General features: G+C 39.6%; 1 long non-coding RNA gene across 2 annotated transcripts; it reads right to left on the reverse strand.

The window, feature by feature from the left end:
- Nucleotides 1–280: 280 nt before the first annotated feature.
- LOC133830187 (uncharacterized) lies at nt 281–8,904 on the reverse strand. Of its 2 annotated transcripts, XR_009891933.1 has the most exons (4): nt 8,555–8,904; nt 7,659–7,753; nt 2,666–7,548; nt 281–477 (listed from the first exon to the last, which is right to left on the reverse strand). It is a non-coding gene; the product is annotated as an uncharacterized LOC133830187 (long non-coding RNA). The 2 variants fall into 2 exon arrangements; XR_009891932.1 differs by having other exon boundaries at nt 7,659–8,904.
- Nucleotides 8,905–24,313: the final 15,409 nt, after the last annotated feature.

Consider the following 24,313-nt stretch of genomic DNA (forward strand, 5'->3'; position numbering starts at 1 on the left):
TAACACATTATTTGTGTTATATAATGAAGTTTGCATAACAAAATTCTTTACATAAAAAGTGTTATTGTAATAGATATTATAACACAATTTTCGTATTATTTTAATATTTAGATAAGTTTAAATTCTCATTATATATTTATTTATTTAACACTAATTTATTCTATTATGTTTTAATTTTTTTTATATAATTAAAATTTGCTTTCTAATATATACTAGCATCATCAAATGAACTTAATTTTCAAATAACAAAAAGTAAAAACATTTAACATTGTATTCACAATCTACAAATTAGTTTAAAACATTCAACACTGTCATCAACAAGAAAATGTTCTTTAAGTATTCAAGTAGTCTTAAATATTCAACATATTGAAAAGTTACTACTTTCAGCACAAAATATTCTACAGATACCCAACACAAAGCCTTCAAAATTAAGTATCATTTTCTCCTCCAATTGATGGAGAAAGAGACATTTTTCTCCTGCAATAGCAGATAAAAGGTAAGGTATATGCTTAAAAAAATTAAATAATATGAATCAAATAATAAAACTGTATACAATATAAGACCTAAGCAAGCAATACTAGGTGAACATACTTCAAAATTCAAAATACTGCTATCACACAGTGAATAGATACTATTGACGGTGAAATCTCGTCAACGAAATTAGATCGGAAAACTCAAAGATAAGTCAAGTGATATTCAGATGAGAACTAAGAATGGACTTATGGAAGGATCAACACAGATCAACAATGGAGTAAAAACTGTATATTGCTTAATAGCTTCAATCTTACAATGAATTTTCCAACCCCCTATTCTGAGGGGTCAAGCTATATTTATAGCTGGGCTCTAATGGCCCCCTTATACATGGTGGTCGCCTAGGACCAATTAGTACATGAGTACACTACTAAAGTTAACACCACAGGTGGTAGTGGTGCTGGTAGAGTGGTGGTCTGCTCCAGTACGTGTCAGAGGTCTGCAAAAGTGCTCCTGTCTGGGTGCTTTATTATGCCTCCACTACTTGTCTGATACGGACCTCATAAGCATGTTGACAGGGTTCTTACCATGTACCCTTCTTGTACCGCCATTACTTATCTGGCATGGACATCATGTCCGTACTCTAATTCTTCTTGGTGCGTAGGCGCATATCGTACCTACACGGCCTCCTCGATCCACAAGTTTTTACCCTCACAAGGTATCTTATTCCCAGGGACTTCAAGTGTTGATTTCCTTAAATTATTCCAAGGTGCTTGGCAATTAAAGATCTTACGGGATGGCACCATGAAAATGAGCTGAGAGGTGTCTCGTGATGCCTCCGTCGAGCCACTCCCAACAATCCTTGTGGTGTGTGGTCATGGGAGTCGAGGCCCCTAGGCGCGCGAGACGTTCATCTAGGCGAGACCCCCTAGGCGCACAAGACGGCACCTGGGCGAGGCCCCTAGCCGCGCGAGGCAGTCACCTGGGCGAGGCCCCTAGGCGCGTGAGATGGTACCTAGACAAGGTGAGGGTCATGGCTGCGCGAGGCGTGAAGCCGTGGCTGCGTGAGGCGCAAGGTCGTGGCTGCGCGAGGCCGCGGTTGTGTGAGGCGCGAGATGGCACTTGGGCGAGGCCCCTTGGAGTGAGACCATGATGCATGACCCTTGGCCTGGGGTGCTTGGTGGTGTCACGGGGTGAGGCGCGCGAGCCCCTGGTGGTGTCCCGAGGCCATGCGCGCAGGCCCCAGGTGCTGTCGCGAGGCCATGCGCGCGAACCCCTGGTGGTGTCGCGAGGCCATGCACGCGGGCCCCAGGTGGTGTCGCGAGGCCATGCACGCGAGTCCCTGTTGGTGTCGCAAGGCCATGCGCGCGGGTCCCTGTTGGTGTCGCGAGGCCATGCACGTGGGTCCCTGGTGGTGTCGCGAGGCATATGACTTGGGTACCCTCGACATATATGGCTCTAGCGCCCCTTGCACGTTGGTAGGCGCAAGCCTTAGGTGGCTTTGTCAACTCTCACGTATGTGAGTACATCTTGACCTATGAGCATGTCAACCTCGCTCGACACCCCGGACCTCATTATGTGAGGGCCTTATGCACCTATCCTTTTGCAATGTTTATTTTGGCCTCTTAACTTAACAGGGCCAAACCCCCATGACTCATAATTTGTTGCTTCCCCTGAGACAACCTCCCGTTGTCGAAAGGCCTACAGGCTTAAGCCCGATAGCATGACTAAGTGACCTTTATCCCTGTGTTCCGACCAGGGACTAGAGAGTTTTTCTTTAGTGGATTTTTGGCATCCACAGATACATATTACAGTAAACAAACATTAACATTTTCAGGTTAAAGGGGCCTCAATTTCACCTTAAAGACATCTCTGGTTCAGGTGCTTAATTACTGAGACAGCATGTTAAAAGTTTGGGAAATTTGAGTTACAAAAGCATTTAGAATGATACTATTATTTCTAGGGTAGATTCATCGAATCTCATATCTCATTTAAAGGAGAGGTGTAATAGAATATGGAGCTCAAACAGGTACTAAACTCTAGACCTTAAGTTATTTGGGCACTAACAAGTAATTACAAAACAGTGATACATATTCGCAGTTAATTACGCTAATATAGTACAGTGTAGTGTTTACAAATGTACATAAATTATTGTAGAATCCTCAACCCAATGCAAAGAATTAAAGAAACTTACACACATTCTGCTAGCCAAGTTCCTTCAGATAGGGATGATAAGAGGCAAATAAGTTCCACTGTCCTGAAGGGAAATTCACCTTCTAGGTTACAAAGAAGACACCGAATAGGACCATCAACAAAACGTTCTCTGTCCCAAAACTGACTGCAAAGTGATTCTTGAAAATTTTTAAAGCAATAAATACAATCAAAAAACTACGAAGGAAAAGAAAAATGTCAACTTTAATAGAACCACCAATGAAAAATCAACAAAATAATCAATAAATGACCCTGAAAGACAATCATTATGCAGCCAAACCTCTCCCCAATAATTAAATACTGTAACAGTATAGTGCAGGGGGGGAAAGAAAAAGCCAAACTGAAATGCATACCATTAGAACATTGTTTTCTTCTTTGCCCAGAAGTGATGAAATCAAACAAAGAAACACTGCCCATGTTAGAATTAGTGGGCCTGCTTACTTAGTTTCAAAAGCATTAAAACATGACACTATTGCATCCATCTCTTGGACATCAATTAAGGAAAAATGAGAAGAAACCTACTAGAAGAATAGTGCAAGTGTTTTACAATAATAAGAAAAACAAGAAGAATTAGTCTAACCCTTCTGTTACGTAGAGGATGATATTGAAAGTGATTGAACCCTTTAATAACCTGCCAAGAACACCAAAAAAACGAACCAGAAAAAAAAAAAACAAACACAAACAAGAAATAATGCCAGAAACAGAAACAAATCACAAACTTTAATGAATGATAAAAACAGTAGTCAAAAGAACACCACAATATACATGGTTCAGTGGAATTGGCCTACGTGAGTTTTCACTATGATCAATCTAGAATAATTACAAGGCTTCAGTACAAAGAGAAAAGTTCTCAGTTTTAGCTTTCTTTGAACAAGCTTCTCACAAGAACTCCAACCTCTATAACTCACTGAACTCTCTCTTTCTCTCTTCTTTTTCTCTTAGTGCTCTATAAATCTGTGTACATAAATAATGATGCAAGGTTCACTTATATACGTGCACCAAAATATGGATATTTTGATTAACAAACAATCACTTTTTCAGACATGAACTCAACAAATGTAAACAGTCTAGGACAGAGAAAAAAGAGCTAAACAGAGTGTAATGGGATGAGACAAAAACACACTAAAACAAAAACTAATGAGAAAAAACACTTGCCCAAAAAGGAGCAACTCAAACCATATTTTAAACAACTCAAATATTAAGAAACAAAAACTGGGAATAAGAAACTATTATGCAGGCACCACATTACTTCAAAAACATAAAGCATGCATAAAGTACAACATAGTATTACTGTCTCATGAGCAGTCTCCTGAAAGAAACCATCAAAATAACTTATAGGGGAAAATGATATAGAAGAACTATTGACAACATAGTATTACTGTCTCTAATTCTCTACTCATACAGTAATAAGAAACGAAAAAGAAAACCTTTTGGATAGCTAAATTATTCCATCACTGATGTTACATAAGATTATATTTAAAACAGTTGATATTTTTTCTAATGGGAAAAAAGAAATAAGGCATTTCTAACGTGAGGAATATATTTGATGACTGTCATAAAGACTTGGATTGAGATGAAAACGGAAAGAATCAGTTCCAAGTCAGAAAGTGAATCAATAATATATTTCATAGCAAATGGAATTTAGAAACCTAAGCTAATTATGATAAAGTGATTAAGCCAATAAATTGAAGCAAACAAATGCTTTTATCATCTAGCTTTCCGATATTTTTTAATCGAACTGAATTGTTTGAAACTCAAAATTCAAAACAAAAGAAAAGGAAAGGTAACTAAAGAATGAATCTTTCTTAAAAATGTTAATCAACCAAAGCCAGGAATGGTTTGGCAAAGCAATGAAAAAGCAAACTCCAGTAGCTAACCAAACAATAGAGACAGTTGCTAGAGTAATCTTAGAGACAGTCTAACCTCCACCTGTATAAATACAAAGCCATCATCACCAACAAAAGGTAAAATTCAAAAATAGCAATGCATAACAACATAATTACCACACCAAAACAATAAGGCTCCTCAATCAAAAAAAAGAATCTTACTTCATAGATTGCAATTTGTACTATGGATCAAAATTGAAAACAGCATCTAAAAAATTCATCTTTTTTTTTTCAAATAAATTTCATTAAAGTTACAGTTGAGAACTCTAATTATTGATTTAATTCCAGCAACATGAAAATAATGGGTTCAGCGAGGTTTTCCTGCTTTTCAAGTTTTTCAAGTTTGAAGACACGAATGTACAATTCCTCTTGTATCAACTAAACTCCCTAAAGCTTTCTAATGCAATGAAATTCCAGCCAACAAACTAAACTACCAATTCCCAAGATCAAGTTACTAACAATTGATTAAGACATAAAGTGATGCAACAACTACAATATATTTTATCTTTTTCATTCTTGCTAAAATAAAATTTTATTTTTTACCAAGGAAAACAAGCTCCAAAAATTCAATAACAACAAAAATAGAAGTAGACACTCTACACACCTTGAAACACCCACCATTTATCTTTGAATACCTTGTCACCCCATGATTCAAGAAACTCTGTATGTCTCAATGTCTTCAGTTAGGTAAAATCAAGAAAATTAAAGGAGAAACTATATAATGAGAAGTAAAATCATGTTAATTTCAAGGAGAAACTATACATGACCCTGAAATTTTCATAGTATTAAAACAAAAGTGACCTTCCAATTTGAAATTCAAGTTATAAATGCTAACCCAAATTCTGAAAAACAAAATCATATTTACAAATTAAAAAAATAAGGCTTGCTCTCTAATAAAAAATCAGTTATATTCATACTAGTCTCAAGAATTACCTGCTATAAAGTCTATTGTTTACTTGGTAAATTATTTTATTTTGAAAAATAGACCAATCATAAACTAAGCAAAGTGATAGAAGTCAAAGATAAATTAAAGCATAGTATTTACATCAAGTAATATTTGATAGAAATTGTTCTTTTGTGCTGTTCAGATCAGAAAGATAATAGCCCAAGAGATAGCATTGTGTTAAACCATCAAAAAACACAAAAGAGAAACAATAAGCTAAGAGAACGAAGAGAAATTTCCACTACCAAACAGAGTACCCGCTATCGCTGAATTCCAAGACCACTAACAATAGAGGTACAAAACTAAAAAGTAGCTTATAGGAAAAAAAAACAAAAATAGAATAGAGCTTCTTCTATTTTTGTAAGCAATTAGTAGATTGAAGCAAACAAGGTTCAAAAATAGATCCCCACTTTTTAATTATCTTTCATTCCAATACAAAATAGAAAATCAAACTCATAGACACGCTTCAACCATTATCAAATATAACCATTATAAATAAGTAAGCAATCCAATTCACCAACATGCATTACAGTAGTCATTATGTATAGTAAGTACGCATATGACACCATTAGTATGTTTACCAGAAAAGCTCTAAGTATGCTTTAAAATAAGTTCTACAAGAAAATAATATAATATCAAGATCCTTAAAAGAAACTAGAATGCAACACAGAGACCGATGAAGTGAACCAGCAACAAATTTTCAGTAGTCCATATAATATATTCAAGAATTTCATTCTCTGCATTTCATGAAATCACCACAAGAATTTAAAGCATTGGCTCCCAAGAAGCTTCTCATACACCTGAAGCAAATACCCATTTAAACTCAATCCAGTAATCAAGAATCAAGCATACAAAATAGAGAGCATATGCTAGTAACAGGAAAATAAAACGCAGCCAATTTATACAGAAAGAAAGCACTTTAAAAAGCATGAAGAGTCCATATAAATAAGGATAAGCTATTCCTATACAAGGTGAACATCTTTCATCCAATAATTCCTTCAAGCTTTTATCTTGAGATAATGTTACAACTAAGAAGGTATCAAGTGTACAAAAAAAGTGTAATGTGTTGTATAATAATGCAAAACTCATAATGAACTACCATGTTTCCTTACACTTGTTACCAAACTACAAACTTTGATTACTTATTTCAAATAAAAATACTCACACAAATGATAGCTTACTTATAATATAATCCACAAATCATTTTATTTTGGCCCTGGAGTCTTTTAAGTTTAACTACTTAAATAGTTACAGCAATTTGAGCTTAACAATTCAGCCTTTTCTCTTTTAACTTTGAAAGTCATTCGTGACTTTGGTAGATAAATTAGGCAAGGTATCTTACAATCATAACAGTGGTCAATTACTGAATAAGGAAAAATATACAACAATGTTGATATGTACCATGCATAGCAAAATGCATGACAAAGAATAAAACAATCTCCACGTACATAAACAATCTCCATGAGCCAAAAGGACCCATGTGCCCATTGAGAGAAAAAGATTAAGAGCCAACAAAATTTTAAGTTTCATGATCTCAACGACATTCCTAGCTTTTTTTTTTAGAGGCATTAACATCATGAGTTCTGCGTTTTCTTAACCAATCTCAAGCTTTTGTCAAAATAGAAGAGCCACCTAACTCAAAATATTATATTGTAATTTACCATCTTGGAGTTTAATCAAACAGTTTATATGCAAACCAAATTTTGAAAGAACAAAATATAATATCACCATAAATGGAAAAATATATGAGAAGAAAGAAGCGAAAATTCATTCCCATTAAGATACAAATACATACAAAGAGAAGAAGGAATAGAAAGAATATCCTTAAGGCATACAGAAAAACAAAAAGTAAATTAAAATGGAAACAGAGAGAGAAACAGAAAAACAAATAAATTAATTTCCATACATATACAATGTAGTTATAATTGACATAGAGGCAAATAAAAGTTCAGAAGACAATGCTCTTGAAAGAAATGACACATTCAGGAGATTGTGGCATGTCTTTAATCATCAGTTACCCATCCAACTTTTTGTTACCTAGTAGTGATAGAAGGTTAGATAACTCTTTTCCATTAGGGGTATGGGGAAAGAAATGAAAGCAAGAAAATAATAACAATTTAATTAGGCATGAGATTCGAGTAATGTACCAAAATTTGATGAGGTTGTTCCTCTAATTTAGAGACCACTTATACTTTTTGCTATTTTTTTGTGTTTCCGTTTCCTCTGACTTTCCTCGTTATGTCTTCTAACACAGAAAAGAAAAGAGATAAATAAATAAAAAAAAGCACATTAGCTTTTAAAAAATGCCTAACATTGATTTCACACCATAATTGAAAAAAGGGCCTCATCTAGATAATTTCATATCTTCACAAAATTAGCTGAAACTGTGAGCTAGAATAAAAGTTTGAAGACAAGAAGATTAGAATTTGTGAGGCATCTTTGTAATACGAAGGTGCTTGTATATGCTTGGACCATAAAAAGACAAGATGAAAATCTTATCATGTCTAGTACAAATGTATCTATAAATATGGTAGCAATAGTGGGTATGAGCAAAAGAGAAAGAAGCCATGGCAAGTTGTAAGATAAAATTTTGTTAAGAGAAGAAGCAAATTTTTTTTTTCAAATTATTGGCCCTATTCAAATATTCTAAAGAATTTGCACCTAAAAATAATCACAAGATTCTGATAACACATACAGACACACAAGTTCATGACCCTACATAATATGATGTTTTAAACACATATGTTAGTATTCAGTGCTCTAAATGAAATACATCAAGGTCTTAGCATGAATAACATCATAAAGATCAGCTAACAGTGCTAAAAGCTGTAGCCCATGTCTAAAAGTGAAGTACTAGGCAGTTCTGGTAGGAGTAAAAAACAATAAGCATTATCTTTTCTTCTTTTTTTTGGTTCAAAATACATTACATGATATAAGAGCAACAAAGACTCGTTTTCTCCTTTGTTACTCTTCAATAATCCCATTTGTATGCCTGAAACCTCACAAGCCAATCTAAAGCAGTAATCAAGTGAGATTCACTGACCTATTTGCTTGTCTCTTTCTCGATTTAGCAGCTATACAATTTAATACCTCTTCGCTATCCAAAATATTTTCAACATCACATTTTAATAGATTACAAGAATCCAAGAATGCAATAGATTCTCCCAAACCTGCAACCAGTGACTTCTCCTTAACCTTCTCTTTGACATATTCCATGATAGTTAGCCCTGCACAAGTACTCAACAAGAACATACATGTGAGACAATTTCTAATATGTACAAGTACAGATAATCAAATGACAACATGCTGATGAAGAAATAAGAACTTGAGTAAAATTCACGGCCTGGTCATAGATAAACCGAAATTCAAGCATTAGGACCCAAATAAGTTCACAAAAAACCTAGAGAACACAACCAGTGCACAAGTTCACAAAATAGAAGACTTCCCTATATTGCAAAACTAGTAGGCAATTGTTAGGCCTTTGATATGCCTAACATATTCAATGCGGAAAAAGGCAGCAAGTGTAGAACAATAAATAGCCTTAAGTCTGATGTGATGACCTAGCTGTTGAGTGTTTAATTAGTTGTCCTAGTCAGCTAATGTTTTATTGGTAGAGTTTATTGTTGTAAGCCTGAGTGACCAAAGAGAATAGCTATACATAGGTGGTAGGCAGGTCTGGGGGGATTTATCTGATTATTTGTATTGTTTTATAAAGTGAATTCTCTATGGAGAAATCCAAGGTCTCTAAGTCTTGGAACCACTTGTAATCTTGTTTTGGTATCAATAAAGATTCATTCTAGTTATTCAAGATACTAGTGTGCATCAGCAATACAAAGACCCACGTACAGATTAATGGTGTATTCAAGAAACCAATACAATAGCACAAACCAAAGAAATGCGACATGTTGATCAACTTTATTATGAAAGTGAAGACCACATGCAAGTAGTTAGGTATGTTGATCAATAAAGATTAAACATGTCAAACGTGAAAGATATCATACTAAACACAGTATTGAATGTCAAATTAATTTCTTTTATTATTTCTACTATTATTTCTACTTTTGAGTATGTGGTGGACAACTTTTACTCAATATGCATTTCTTTAGATGGAGCCTGAAACAACTATCACTGTAGAAAAAAATATGTCCTTTTGTACAAGTCAGATTAAAGCCTGAGAAACTCCATCTATGACAAGGATTAGTGTGATTCTCCAACATTCTAACACCTATGAAAATTATTACCATCAAGCTTTTACTCATTACTACACTATTTTACCTTTTTGACATTCCTTTATGAGGATTTCTTGTTCTCTATTGTACTTATTCTACAGAAAAGTTATCATTTTGTCACAACTTGTTAGTCCCAACAAAAAGTTGTTTGTAACAAAAAAAATAACTTTAGTCATAAATTGTCACTATTATAAGTTTAATCACAATTTATTATTTATAATAATAAACTTTGTTGTGACTACTAAAGATACATCTAATCACAACAAATTGTAACTTTTGCAACTAATACTTTTAGCACATAATTTTTTCTGAAAACAAATATATATTGACACGTTTTTAGTCACATTTTTTTCATTGTTAGTTACAAATTTTGTTATGAATAAAAGTAAGATTTTTTATAGTGTTAATTTTTAACTATACAGATCAAACAATATCACTCTTATAGTTGGAGCTAAAAGATCCCAATATGACATTGAGTACCTAATCTTTAGACCCTTCATTCCAAGTACGATTATGAGCTGAGTCTTTCACCAAAATAATCCAAACAAACATATTCTTCCCTTTTCTGTTTAAAGTATTATGCTATCGAATCTTTCTATGAAATTATCATAAATATAAGCAAGCAATATTTCATAACCACAAATGTGTAAGTAGAAAATCATGCTCAATGATCTAAAGTTATGAATCTTCTAATCCTTGGATTTTCTTTGTGATTCTTTAACTGTGACGTCAGTAAAATAATTCAGCTTATGAGATGATCTTGAGTCGATCATTACAGGAAAGACTGGACATGGAAGTTGAATATCAGATGAACATAGTCTTGAATCAAGAATAAGATTGAAAAACTAAACTGAGTCTTCTGTTCATAATTCCCCTTAAATTTCATATCGATGTTTCGAACACTATCATGTTGCAGTACTTTTAGAGATTTTAAAGTGTTATAATGACAAAAAATAGTAAAATAGACACACGAACATAACGGAAGCCAAAAGCATAGAATAGTTATCACTAGTGCGATCATTGATATGAACAAGCAAGGTAAGAAGTAGGGAAACCTATCAAATCATTTTTTTTTAAGTTTAAAGTTAGACACTTGAACAATTTTTGAGAAGGCCAATGAGACATTAACCAATAAATAAATATCTAAAATAGATAAAATGATCATTCTTACCTCCAAAATAGTGATTCTTGAGAAAAAATATGTGGTAACTTCTCTGCAGGCTGTTGTACAAATTTAGAGAAAGAAAATAATACATGATGTGTAAATGTGACAAAATTACCATATTCATTTCATACACCAAGAAACACTACCTGTGCAAGGAAACCTCCAAGAGCCGGATCAATGACTAATGATAATCCCCAGAACAATAGAAGAAAAGCTTCAGACAAGACATAGTATGGAACTAAAGAACTTTTACATGTTAGCATTCAGAGAGAAGAAAAGAAAAAACGAAAGAGGGTATAAGTTAAAAGGATTGACTCACTCAAACCATTACTATCAGGAACTTAATAAATGCTTTCTCTCGTCAAACAACAATACGAAGTGAGATGAGATTAAAAAAAAGTTTAATCTTTATGCAATGAAAAATAGAAGAATTTCATAGCCATTAGAAAGATACGAGAATCACAAAAGTAGCGCTAACAGACCTCAAGCCCCTCATCCTGCTCCCAAGCAATGCCAGGTCCACTATACATATTCTTGATAAGAAAAGTGCAAGATTTATCAGGGTAGAAATGGACTCTACTACAATGCTGACCAAACCAAAAAGCTCTAGTTTTTAAGTGGAAAGACAATGAGCTTTATCCTGTCATACAAAAAAAAATACTTAGAGGCCATTTTCCTCTTAATCATACCAGCAAACACAAAATGAGTTGAAAACATAGATAAACTCAAAAAATGCAAGACAGACTAATAACAGATCCCACTCTCGAATTAATGTAATTGGAAGAGACTAAACCTTTTTCCATGGATCCTAATGGATGAGAACTTGATAACAAATAGTGTTGGAGAGACATGATACACAGTATAGGAGAAATACGAGTTCAGTTCCGAAATTTGGTACTTGTTCGGCAACACTCTCAATAAATTGTTGTCCTGACATCAATGAGTTTTTATACTTAGCAAAAGTTTTAGATTCTGGTGTAAGAGGATTAGACGTAGGCCTATCAACATCCTGCAAAATGAAAATAATAAGATTAAGTGTTTAAATCTTGGTTGAACCACATGAGAAAGCACTTCACAGGGCGATATATACACAAATGAAACCCAAACTTGATATTCATATCCAGACCTCTTTTCTACTTAAGTCATCTAGTTGACTATTTTTCTTCGAGACCCTGATCCTTTTCTTCTTGAAAATGATCTCATTTCCTTGCCAGATAATTTCAGCAGACCCTTCTTCGTATTCCCCTTCATCACTTTCACCGAAGACGCTAAGAAGGGCTTTGTGAAGGTGGTGACCGAAGACTACGTAATCAGTGAGAGACGAGAAGCGAGTGAGTCGAACCAGTTGGTCGAGGCTTCCAAACTAGCTTAGCGATGACGATGGAGGAAGAGAGTCGTTGGGTCTTCCCCAATTTCTGACGACTTGAACTGCTTGGTGGCGAATGCCAGAACAATCTAGGACCTAGAGTCGTCGGGTTTTCCCCAATTTCTTTTTTAATATACAGGCTGATGAGCATTTCATTTTTAAGCAGATTCAGGAGATGACCTAGTTGAGTTAATGGGAAGAGGTGAGAGAGATGGAAAGGGCTGACCTCTGTTGTAAAGTTAGAAATAATAAATAAAAGGAAAAACGGTGTCTTTCCCAGAAATAAATTTGAGCGCTTTTTTTGTGTGTGTTTGCCGCCCATATTTTTACCTCAATTATAATACTTTTTCATTAGTGTTGTATTCATGTATTATAAAAAGGGGTTATTGGTGTAGTGGAGCACACTTTTAAAATGATCTCCACTTTTTATATTAAAAGCATTGTTAAAACGTTGTCTGGACTCCATAAGAGCTTGAAACCTCCAAGCTTCCCAAATCCTAATACAAGTAACTCGTAGAGTAGGGTTAATTAATACCTTGAACCACGTAAATCCCTGTGTTCTTTCTTGCATATCTTTAAGCTTTTATTGCTTAAAGAAAACGTTAGTCACCATTTTGGTGCTTTCATTGAGAGCTTGAAGAAAGATTTGAAGATTCAGCCGTGGTGACTACCAGACGGAACGCAACTGACGAAGTCTCTCCTCCCACTGTCCCTGAGGGAGGAGAGCTCAGTCGACCACCTCCACCAGCAAACCCAGAGGTGGCCGCCAACGACGACTATGGTGAAGATGACGGATATGATGGCAAGGACAGAGGCGACTAATACGAGAGTGAGTACTCTCAGCCGTTCTACAAAAGGAGCCACTAGAAGTGGTGGCCCTCAAGGATCAAATCGCCTCCTAGCAGCTGAAAATAGAGGCCTAGGAGGGGAATATAAACGCCTTACAAGAGGTGGTTAAGGCCATGAAGGCCACTTTGGCTGCTCAAGGGTTGCAAGTGGAACATCATGGCAAAGTACCACCTAGGCATCCAGTGGTGTACCACCGGCGCACCAAGTTGGAGTGCTACCTGCTCCACTGGTGGGTGTGCATCCCGAAAATCCCACTGACATGGCGCAAGATCCGCCACCAATGACTCTCCAACCTCAAAGGAACCCTATATCATAGGAGAAACATGTCCGCTAACCAAGGACAAGGAATTATCATCTCTGTTAACAATGAATATGGTGATTCCAAAGGGAAAATAGAAGTCGGATTCCCCGAGGAGGGCTGTCACCGTAATGCATAGTCCAACTTATGAGATGACCTAAATATTCATAGGAATAAAGTAGCTCCCAAGGACCATCTCGGGAGAGATCCACAAACAGAACTTCGAGACAATATTAACGTTCAAAGGAGAGAATCCATGCCCGACCAGAGGGCATATCCGGCACAGAGTGCCAACAAGGACTATGACCCTCTCCGCGCAAAATTGAAGAGTATAAAGAAGATAATGTTGAAGATGGACATAACACAAGGCCACGACTCTGACTCAAATGATGAAGAAGGGGAACCATGCACCCCCCACATTATCGAAGCTCCATTGCCTCAAGGCTTAAAGATGCCAAACATCACTCCCTACAACAAAGCCACAGACCCTTCCACCCATCTATCTTTAACAGATTCATGTCGGTCCACTGCGTCTTCGTAGATGCAACATGCCACATCTTCCCATAAACCTTGAGGGGACCAGTAGATGTGTGGTTTAAGAATCACTAGCCAGGATCCGTCCATTGCTTGACCCAACTCTCCGCCCCTTCTGAAGATATTTTATTGATACTCGAAAGATACACTTCGAGGACAATGTTGTTGTAAATATAAAGAAAGGACCTCTTGAGATCCTTAAGGCATTCATTAAACACTTTAAGGAGGAAGCAGCCAGGATCAAGAGGGTTAATGATGGAAAATAGTTGATGATCTTACAAGCTGACATCTGGCCAAGTTCTCCGCTATGGGACAACCTTCAACGGAGAGGATTCCACAGGCTCGACGACTTCATTTGTCGGGCCCAAGAGTATATATATTCACTGGGAAGATACCCAGATTGGGGAATTCAGAGGACTGCTTTCCTTCCTGGCTCCAACAATCCCAACTGCCGCAGCTCTGGGACCACAGGTCTCACCATACACTCCCATACAGACGAGTGTCACGAGTGCCCCATAGTACAGTCGATGTTCCATTGGCAAGTTGTAGTGATGCTCCTTCCAGGTATGGAGCATCTCCCACTGGATAATGTGATTTTCAGGCTGCGTTTAGTGCTGGAACATCGACTTCAGCCAAGTCAATAGCACCCAACAAAGGCCCAACGGGGGCAAATGCGAGGGGAAAGGCAAGGGCAAGAATCCCAAGACAATCGGCACTCCCGAGGAGAAGTATACTCCTTAGTACTCTTACTATACGGACTTGGTCGATACTCAGGAAAACATTTTCCTTGCCACAGAGCAGCATATCCACTACCAGAAGCCTCAGCCTATCCAAAGGAACCAAGAGAAAAGGGACTCCACGAAGTACTGCAGGTTTCACAATGAAGTTGGATACCACACCAACGAGTACAGACATCTTCAGAATGGGATTACGAATCTCATCAAGTTGGACACTTCACTAGTAAGCCAAGGCTGGAGCACGCCCTGCCCAGACTCTGGCCATGGCCATAACTCCTTTACAATAGGTGGCACCTCCTTAGGCCCTTGACCAAGTGCATGTTGTCCCGTAGCAAGCAGCCCATGGACCTCCTCTAGCGAATGGGAGAGTAGGGAAAATATTTGGGAGACCCCACCTGAGGGGCACGTCAAGGGGATCGCAGAACCATTATGTGTGAGACCTAAATTATGATGATGGAAGTATTGGCACTAGCCCAGTTCCCAGTGTAAATGCCTCGGATGATATACCAGGCCATCACCTTCTTTGAAGATGATGCTCAGATAATGAACTTTCCCCACCTTGAACCTTTGGTGGTTGAGAACTAAATTTCCAACAAGATGATGGCTCAGATCCAGGTGGACAACAGAAGTTCTATGAACATCCTGTTCATGTCACTATTTGAGAAGATTGGGTTGACGACAAGAGACATTTCCCCGTGCACCTCACGTTTTATGGGTTCTTGGGTGAGGGTATGATTCCAATGGGGCAGATCAAGCTGCTAGTGACACTTGGAGAAGTTCCTCCCCAGGCCTTCAAATACTGCACTTTATGGTGGTAGACTACTCACCCACTTATAACGTCATCCGAGGACATCCGACCTTGGCAGAGTATGTGGCAGTCACTTCTATTCGCCATTTTTGCATGAAGTTTTCAACGATGGCGGAAATAAGCCCTATCCGCAGGGAGCAGAAAGAGGCATGTCAGTGCTATAATGTGTCACTAAAGCATTCAGTGATAGTTGTTGAAGTAATGGCCCTCGAGCAACCTCCTCCAGCGGAGATGGAGGTCCAAACTGTTCTAGAAGAGAAGGAGTCCAACAAGTTAGACCACATGGTTGGAGATGATAGGGCTATTGAGCCCATGGAGGAAGTTGAAGAAGTGATCCTCGACACCTCCAACATTGAAAGGAAAGTTAAGGTCAGGAAGAACCTTAAGGCAGAAGTCCGAGAAGCTTTGGTGAGCTTTCTCCGAAAGAACCACGACGTCTTTTCTTGGTCTCACGCATGCATGATGGGAACCGACCCAAACTATCTGTCACGCCTTTAACATAGACCCAGATGTTGTCTCGGTGTAATAAAAGAGATGAAAATTGACCCAACCAGGGGCGTGGCCTTGAAGGGTGAAGTTGACAAGCTTCTCGCAAATGGATTCATATAAGAAGCACAATATCCAAAGTGGTTGTTAAAATAAGTGTTGGTGCCAAACCCTAACGACACCTAGAGAACATGTATCGATGTTTCCTACCTTAACAAGGCATGACCAAAGGATTGCATTCCTTTGAAAAAGATTTATCATATGGTCGGCGCAACCTTCGAGTACGAGCTTCTATCGTTGATGGGCGCGTACTCAGGGTAAAACTAGATATCCATGCTCGCGGACCAGGAACCCACCAGCTTCCGAACAGACAAGATCATCTACTGTTACATGGTAATGCCTTTTTCTCTCAAGAACGCTGGTGCCATGTTCCAAAGGCTGGTAAACAAGAAGTTCAAAAACCAACTTGGCCGAAATATGGAAGTCTACATGGACGACGTACTGGTGATGTCTAGGATAGCTCTCGATCATGTGAAAAATTTGGCGGAAGAATTTTCAGTCCTCCCCAGGTTTGCGATGAAGTTGAATCCCCATAAATGCACTTTTGGGGTAGCCTTCGGGAAGTTCCTGTGATTTATTATTAGTGTCTGAGAAATAGATGAAAATCCTGAGAAGATAAGGGAATTGATCAAGATATTGTCACTGAGGAAGCACAAGGATGTGCAGAGCTTAACAAGTTGGATAACAGCTCTCAGCCTCATTGGCTTGAATGGACGGAGGAGTGCGAACATGAGTTCCAGCAGTTGAAGGCACACATGGTGAATCCTTCGAATCTGTCAAAGCCCGTGGACAAAGAATATGTCTCCCTCTATATGGAAATCTCCAAGCATACGATTAGTGCTGCCTTAGTTTGCGAGTAAGACCGTGTCCAACACCCTGTCTACTGTCTAAGAAAGAGGCTCCTCAGAAAGGAGTGCAGGTATCCGCTCATGGAGAAGCTGATCTTTTGCCTGATGATGGCTTCTCAGAAGCTCAGACCTTACTTCCAAATGCAACATATCAGAGTCCTCACCAACTAGCCTTTAAGGCAAGTCCTATAGCAGTCGGATTCCTCCAAGAGACTCCTAAAGTGGGCGGTCGAATTGAGCCAGTTTAACATCACCAATTACTTGAGGAGGCCATGGTTTTTGGGCCCAAAAGGAAGCTATTTGTAGATGCGTCCTCGAATGAGAATGGAGCCAAAGCAGGTCTTATCTTGATGTCCCCCAAGGGACATAGGGTTCACAACGCTTTGAGATTTGGCTCCAACGCTTCAAACAACGAGCACAAGTATGAAGCCTTGATTGCCGAACTCCAAGTGGCCCTAGAGCTTAAATCTAAGGGCCTTGAGATATACAACGATTCTTAGCTTGTCGTGAACCAAGTCCTCATAACCAAGCCATGTAGAACACGTTCTCTACAATGGTGTTGACCTCCTTTCTAAGGACCTCCACTTCCTGCTAGAGGGACTTGGTCTTTTCCACGGCTTGGAGAGCCTTGTCTTCACTAGCCTGAGATTTTTTGAGTACCTTCTGGTTTCACCATGGGCCTTGGTTGCTTCCTTCGTGGCTTGCGAAGCCTCTTCCGTACCCTTGGCAGCCTCCTCTTTGGCCTTTCGGGCCTCGTCCTTGGCGACTTGGAGTTCCTTGGCCGCCTTCACTACCGCCTCCTCAAGTGCTTGGGTGCGGGTTTCCTCTACCTCTAGTGATTTCTGCAAGTGGGTCAGCTCCTCCAGGGGCACACTCAATTTCTCCTTCAGGGTCCGCTGGAGCTCGTAAGATTTCTCCTTCATGATGTCCCCAAGGCATTCGCAGGCTAAAGTCGACTAAAATTCAAACAATCATTGGTAATTTTGCATTACAACAAAGTAGACAAGGAGTAGTCAGTGGGAAAATCTGTCTTGCTCGGATGGTGGCGACAAGAGACGCCTCGTTACTATCACCCACTTGGGCGTAGCTGCGGGCAGTCAGGTCACACATCGTTGAGATGACTTCCTGAAGGAGCTCCATCACCAATGGAGCAACCATATCTCAAATCTTTGCAGCAAACAAGCTCTGAAGCTCCACATGCCTCTCCCTTTGAAGTTTTAGTAGGCGAAGAGCTTCTGCGGTTTTGTGTAGGGCCTTATTTCCCTTCTTCATCTATGCCTCGAAGTGTTCGAGCATTGTCAAAAATCGCTCGAGCATTTCTTCCTCGTACTTCTCCAGATACACCAGGAGGCGGGGTTGAATTTCCAATTCCTAGCTCCCCACCCCTAGGTCTCCTCGACAACTGGAGAGGGTGAGGAGGAAATCTTATATACGGTAATGTCCTCTACCCGAGGAGCCTCTCCATGGGTGGAGGAGGTTCGTTGCCCCTTCACTGGCGAAGGAGGTATCGCCCTTTTGTGAGGCCGTTGAGATCCTCTAGCTGCATGAACACTTAGACCCAGTCCATGTCCAAGAGTTGAACGAGCGATGTCAGCTAACCCCATTTGTTCTACATAAACAAAGGCAAACATTAGCATTTTCATAATAAAATAAATACATATTATCATAAAGAAATTAAAATATGCGAGTCGAGAGCACGTGGTCTTCTCGAAAGCCCCACCCTAGGCAACTCCTCTAGGAGAAGAACTACATGTGCGTACTCCCTAACAAGCCTTCCCATCTCCTAGGTGGTGTTGGTATCATATTGACAAAATTAGTTCACGTGGAAAGACGTCACGTCACCCAGTGGCATGACTCCCCCCGGAGGCACCTGTCTCCTCTAGTGGTGGAGGTACACGTTGATCATGTCCTCGCAGTCTTGCAATTCTTCAGCAGCCTAGGGGCTGTCAAAGGTGAGCCCACACTGGAGGAGTGATGGAGAGGCCTACACATGTTCGGGACTTACCCCACCTCTTACTTGCCTAGTGTTATAAATAATAATTAGAGATTTACCTTAGTCTAGGTATGAACACTCTATCTCCGCCTGAAGTTCTTCCTCAAGCTCCTAGTCCTCCTAAGATTCTTCAGCTGGTTGGACAACTTTAGCATTCTTGAACCACTTCTCCATCAGCCAGTGGTTAAATATTTCGAGGCATCCAGTGCGCGGGACTTGTGGGAATTCATGTACCGTGTCAAGGCCATGTTGCTAATATGTTGCCCCACCTGAAGAAGGCCTATGGCGATCCGATTTCCTCCATGAGCAGCTGGCTTAGCTCCAGCTCCGCATCTGGAAAACCCTTCATCTTCTGTATGTGATTTTCGTATGCTTGGACGAAAGGAGTTGTCAGAAGGGACCTGCACAACTAAAGCCACTATGTATTGGAGTTAGCAAAACATGAGAGTGTAAAAGCTCAAAGGATGCAAAGATACTCAACAACCCTTGAGAACTCAAGTATGAGGGTAGGGTTGGTCTGCATTGAGAAACCATTGGTGAAAAAGAAATTGTTTTTGTAGTCTTGAGGTGTAGTACCCGTCGAGGTCACTCTGTTTCTTCCTCAGTGTGGTACAGAAGCTATAGAGGTACATGACCTCAGCGCGATAAGGCTCTGGCCAATTATATCTTCGGTATAGGACATACTGGCCCGCGAGGACAGGATATTCATTTTGGGACACCTGGAAGGGAGCGATCCCCACGTACTTAAGAAAGTTGACGAAATTATTGTGTAGTGGTAGGGCAGCTCCCGCCATCAGGTGAGACTGGCTCCACACTCTGAGGTTGTGCATGCTACGGTGTGCTCTTTTTGACATCCGACAGAGGCACTAGGAACTCCTCCCCAGTCCCATAATGCCTCATGATACACTCCAAGGCAAGAGGTTGCCTCAGCTTGCTGGGGAATTGCTCTGCCTTAAATCCCGCAACTTCGTACCTTTGTGTGGGGTGTGGAATGGGAGCTTCATTCACCTCCCCCTTTGTCATTCCCCTCTGTTCTAGCCTCTCTGAAACCAGAGCAACTTGTCGTACAACTAGCTCCTGTGTTGGTGCTTAAGCTTTTGCCCGTCCCACCTATTGTTGCCTGCCTTCTTCTTGAGCCATGGCAGCTATATCGTCGTCGAAAACATAGAAACCTTGTTGATGTAGGTGGTAGAGCTCCACACACATATGAGACAAAAACCAAGTAGTTATCATTTTGATCGAAGTAAAACGGGCCAGAATACAAGAACGCCTAAGACAACTTCTCGGGAATGGAGAAGGAAAGAAACTCTAAAGGCAAGGAGTGTCCCCGGAACACTAAATCAGCTCCCAGAGGACACCAGTGAAACTCTAGAACTTTGTCGAAATCTGTAGATTTTCCATATTCCGGTTGAATACCCAAAATGCCAAAAAAAAATGCTAAAGATCGTGAATGGTCCATTTTGGCTAGTTTAAACACTAGCAGTGGCCTATACAGAGATTAAAAGAGGTCAAAATGACCTTAAAATACTAAAATCGATAGAGGCTAAACATAAACCCAGACATCGACATGAACAAGAATTCAAAAAGGGATGACTTACTTGATATAAAACCCTTACATGAGCTTATTCTAGTTCGCACGTAGAGATACATTGTATGGTTTACCCAAAAGTTTATGGAGACTCTCCAACCTTCCAGGGTCAATGGTGAAGAATTTCTGTGTTTGGGAAATTAGTTCTTGGGAAAAGGGTTTTTTGAGTTATGGTATAAGTTTTGAGTAAATGTAAAGGATATGAGGAGCCAATATTTGAATTTATACTCTTGAACTGGGATGCGAAGAGATAATTCATAGATCGTTGATCATCTAGGGAGTAGGCACTCGAAGGTGATCCAACGGTCATGATTATCAAGGCACGGATCATTATCAAAATGTGGGAAAAGGACACCTCGGGTATAGCATGAAAGGATACCTTGGGTACGGAATAGACGTTTTAGGTGTGGAAAAGACTCCTTATTAAATGACACAAATTGATGGGCCCGAAAATATGGAGTCAACACATGGCATCACCTTTTTATAGGTGTCATGCCTTGACAAGCCCAAGCATCACCCTCGAGTACGTCTCTTAAAATTACTACTCTTAGTCTAATTCCCCACTATCCAAGGACGAGTGAAGACTTGGAGGGAAAATGTTATCCGTGTTTTCTCCAAGTGACAAGTCGTAGTCGTTAAGGAATAATTAAGTTGAATGGAATAGAATGAAGCACTTGGGAACTCACCTATAGCTCATCGGGAGGAAAATCTCTCTCCGTATTGACCGTGCACTGCCTCCAGGTGAGCGTGTCCTCGAGGAGGACTACGTCACAAGAGCTATAGTTAGGACATTCCCCATGTCCTCCCCATTCAAGTCTTCCACGCATGTGAGAACTGTTCTTTGAGTCTCGAGTAATGTGTCATATGTCAAGCGCAGCGACCCTGGACCACAAGCAGCTCCCTGCCATTTTACTGTAGCCAAAGTCATGGTGTCGAGTCTGTACAGATGACAAGCAGAATTTCCCTTGACACTGCTTGACGTGGGAAAATGTGCAGCTACCCCTGACACTGTCAGGGACGTGCTACCCCCAAAAAGTCGTGGGTTATAACCTCGTAAATGGACCCATTGTGATACGCATGGGCCCACCAGCTCTTTAACTACGAGAATGCATATTTATTATCTATTGATACCCATAGGAATGTGGGCTTGCATTCTAGGATTTAAAGAAGCATCTCGCCGAACCACCAATCTTGTCGAAGCATATCGTCGGAGAGGTCTTATACTTGTACCGTGTTACCACTGAGTACACCATTAGTGTTGTGCTCGTCCGAGAAGACAAGATGGTACAAAATCCAGTGTACTATGTCAACAAAAGGTTACTGGGGGCAGAATCAAGATACCCTTTAATGGAAAAACTGGCTCTCAGCCTGATCCACTCATCTCGAAAGCTCTGACATTATTTCCAAGCACATCCTATTTCCAAGAAAGTCTAGACCTTATTGAAGAAAGAAGAGATGAAGCTCAACTAAAACATGTCGCATATCAGCGACGAGCTACCCAATACATCAATAATAAGGTTCAAAATAGAAAATTCAGATTATGAGACTTGGTATTAAGACGTGTGTTCCTAGCTACAAGGGACCCGTCCGCTGGAGTACTCGGACTTAGCTGGGAAGGACATGACCAGTTCGAGTCTATTATTCGACCTGGGGTATATAAATTGGCAAGATTGAACGGAGAATTAGTACCGTGAGCTTGGAATGGTGAACATCTATGACCTTACTATCAGTAGTGTAGGAATGGTGTGTTATTGTAACCAAGCTTGTTTATTTTTCAAACTTTTTGTTTATAAAGTGTTCAACTTTGGTCAAAAATTATTTTCTTTACTAAATGTTGTATTTTTTTTTGCAAACTCTCTTAATTTAATAACCTATGGTCACACTCGTAGAATATTAAGGGGGCATTAGTGATATACAATAATACCATAAGTTTGAAAAAAATAAATAACATAGAATAAAAATGTCTGGATCGTTAACCCAACATAAAAAAATTTGTATACACAAAAACTAACAAAAATGTCTGGATCATTAACCAGATCATCAAAATTACAAGTGTTTGGATATAACCAGATGCGCTAACTAAGATGATCTAGACATAACCAGAGCATCAAAATTACAAGTGTCTGGATATAACCAGATGCACGAGCTAAGATGATCTGGACATAACCAAATCATCAAAATTATAAGTTTGGATTTGACCAGATACGTGAGCTAATATGATCTGGACACAACCAGATTACCAAAGTTACAAGTGTGTGGATTACAAACCAGACACGAGCTAAATAATTTTGGAACAAACCATCTAAAACTAAAAGACAGAAAGTTGGGATATAAATAAACCTACTTCGAGCTAAGTCGAGATCGAGGCTGGAATATTTTGCAAAAAGATAGTTTCCACCTCACAACCTTGGGGAACTGCTTGAGGAAGAGGAAAAGTGACTAGAAAAGCAAGATATAACTAAACTACCTATCTCACATACCATATAAGTACTTTCGAGTGCATGGTAAAAGTAAGGTCTGACCTTGACAAATAATGAGATCGGACAGGGATACATCGAGTAAACTGTGCATGAATGCATTGAAACTCGAGCTTAAATCCAACAAGTGTTTGTACGAATAAACAAACATAAAACCAAACATTTAATATAAGACGCTTGAAATATTTCGACCCAGAAATGTAAAGCAAAAATTATTAAAGTAAAAGCTGAATGTAAAACTAAGGTTTTCGAGCAATGAAAATCGTACATTAAAGTTACTGTTCGAATAAATATAAAATATCCCTTAGGCGAGCTATCAATTGTCTTTGCCCCAAGGGCTTAAATAAACAAAAAAAATTTACAAAAATAGTAATGGGACGCAGCCCATGACCTCGCTTCTAGGAAGTGGGTGCATCCCCCCCGGCAGCATCAGGCTTCTTCGCCACCTTTTCTGCCTCCTCCTCGGTGTCCTCCTCATCAAGACGAGCTTGCCACCTCGCCAGGAACTCATCTTCGAGAGTGTCCAAGAAGCTTGTGTCGAGGTCAGCGTTGTTGGCCCAGATTCGGTACATGGCCATATCAACCGCATGATCCTTATTTTTCTTCAACTCCTAAAGAAGGGAAGCCTTTTCACCCTCAATTATGTCAAAGGTGGCTTTCTTCTCCTCCTTGAGCTTGGCATTTAGCTCTTCAAGCTCCTTGATTCTTGAGTCCCACTCCTTGATCTCAAAATCTTTAGCCTCCATCTTTGACTCGAGCTCATAATTTGTGGCCTTAAGCTCGTCTACGAGCTTAATCTACAGATTCTTTGACTCCTGAGCATAGGACATGCTCGAGTTGACTTCATTGTTCAGCTTGTAGTTAAGCTGAGCAAATGTAGAAAAGGCCTATACACAAAAAAATTGGGTTAGAACACATACAAAATAAAATCGAACAGACAACATGAGAGTAAAAAAAAAAGGAATTACCGAGGAGATGAGCTCACTACCCCTGTCATAAAGGGTGTTGGTGTCTCGGTAGGAGGTTAGGAACTACCATTGAGGGGTGCCGAGATTGCTGAAACTTTGGCCAGCTCGAGACAGTACGTACGAGCCAAGGGTGGCTCCATGTGTCCCCGTGGCATTGTCGATCACGTACTGAGTGGAATGAGTCGAAATCGACAACAGGCGTTCCCGAGCGGGAACCAAGTTCTTTGGGGCTGACGCAATCTTCTAAGAGGCTTGAATGGTAGGAGGCGCGGGGGGGGGGGGGGGGGGGAGTGTGACCTTGGCAGATACCCTGACCTCGGGGTCTACAGCAGCAACTTGGCTCGGGTCATGGGAGTCTGAGGCTGGAGGAGTCACTTCGGTTCTTTTCGGGACCAT

The sequence above is a fragment of the Humulus lupulus genome, chromosome 4 (assembly GCF_963169125.1).
Source record: "Humulus lupulus chromosome 4, drHumLupu1.1, whole genome shotgun sequence".
NCBI lineage: Eukaryota > Viridiplantae > Streptophyta > Magnoliopsida > Rosales > Cannabaceae > Humulus > Humulus lupulus.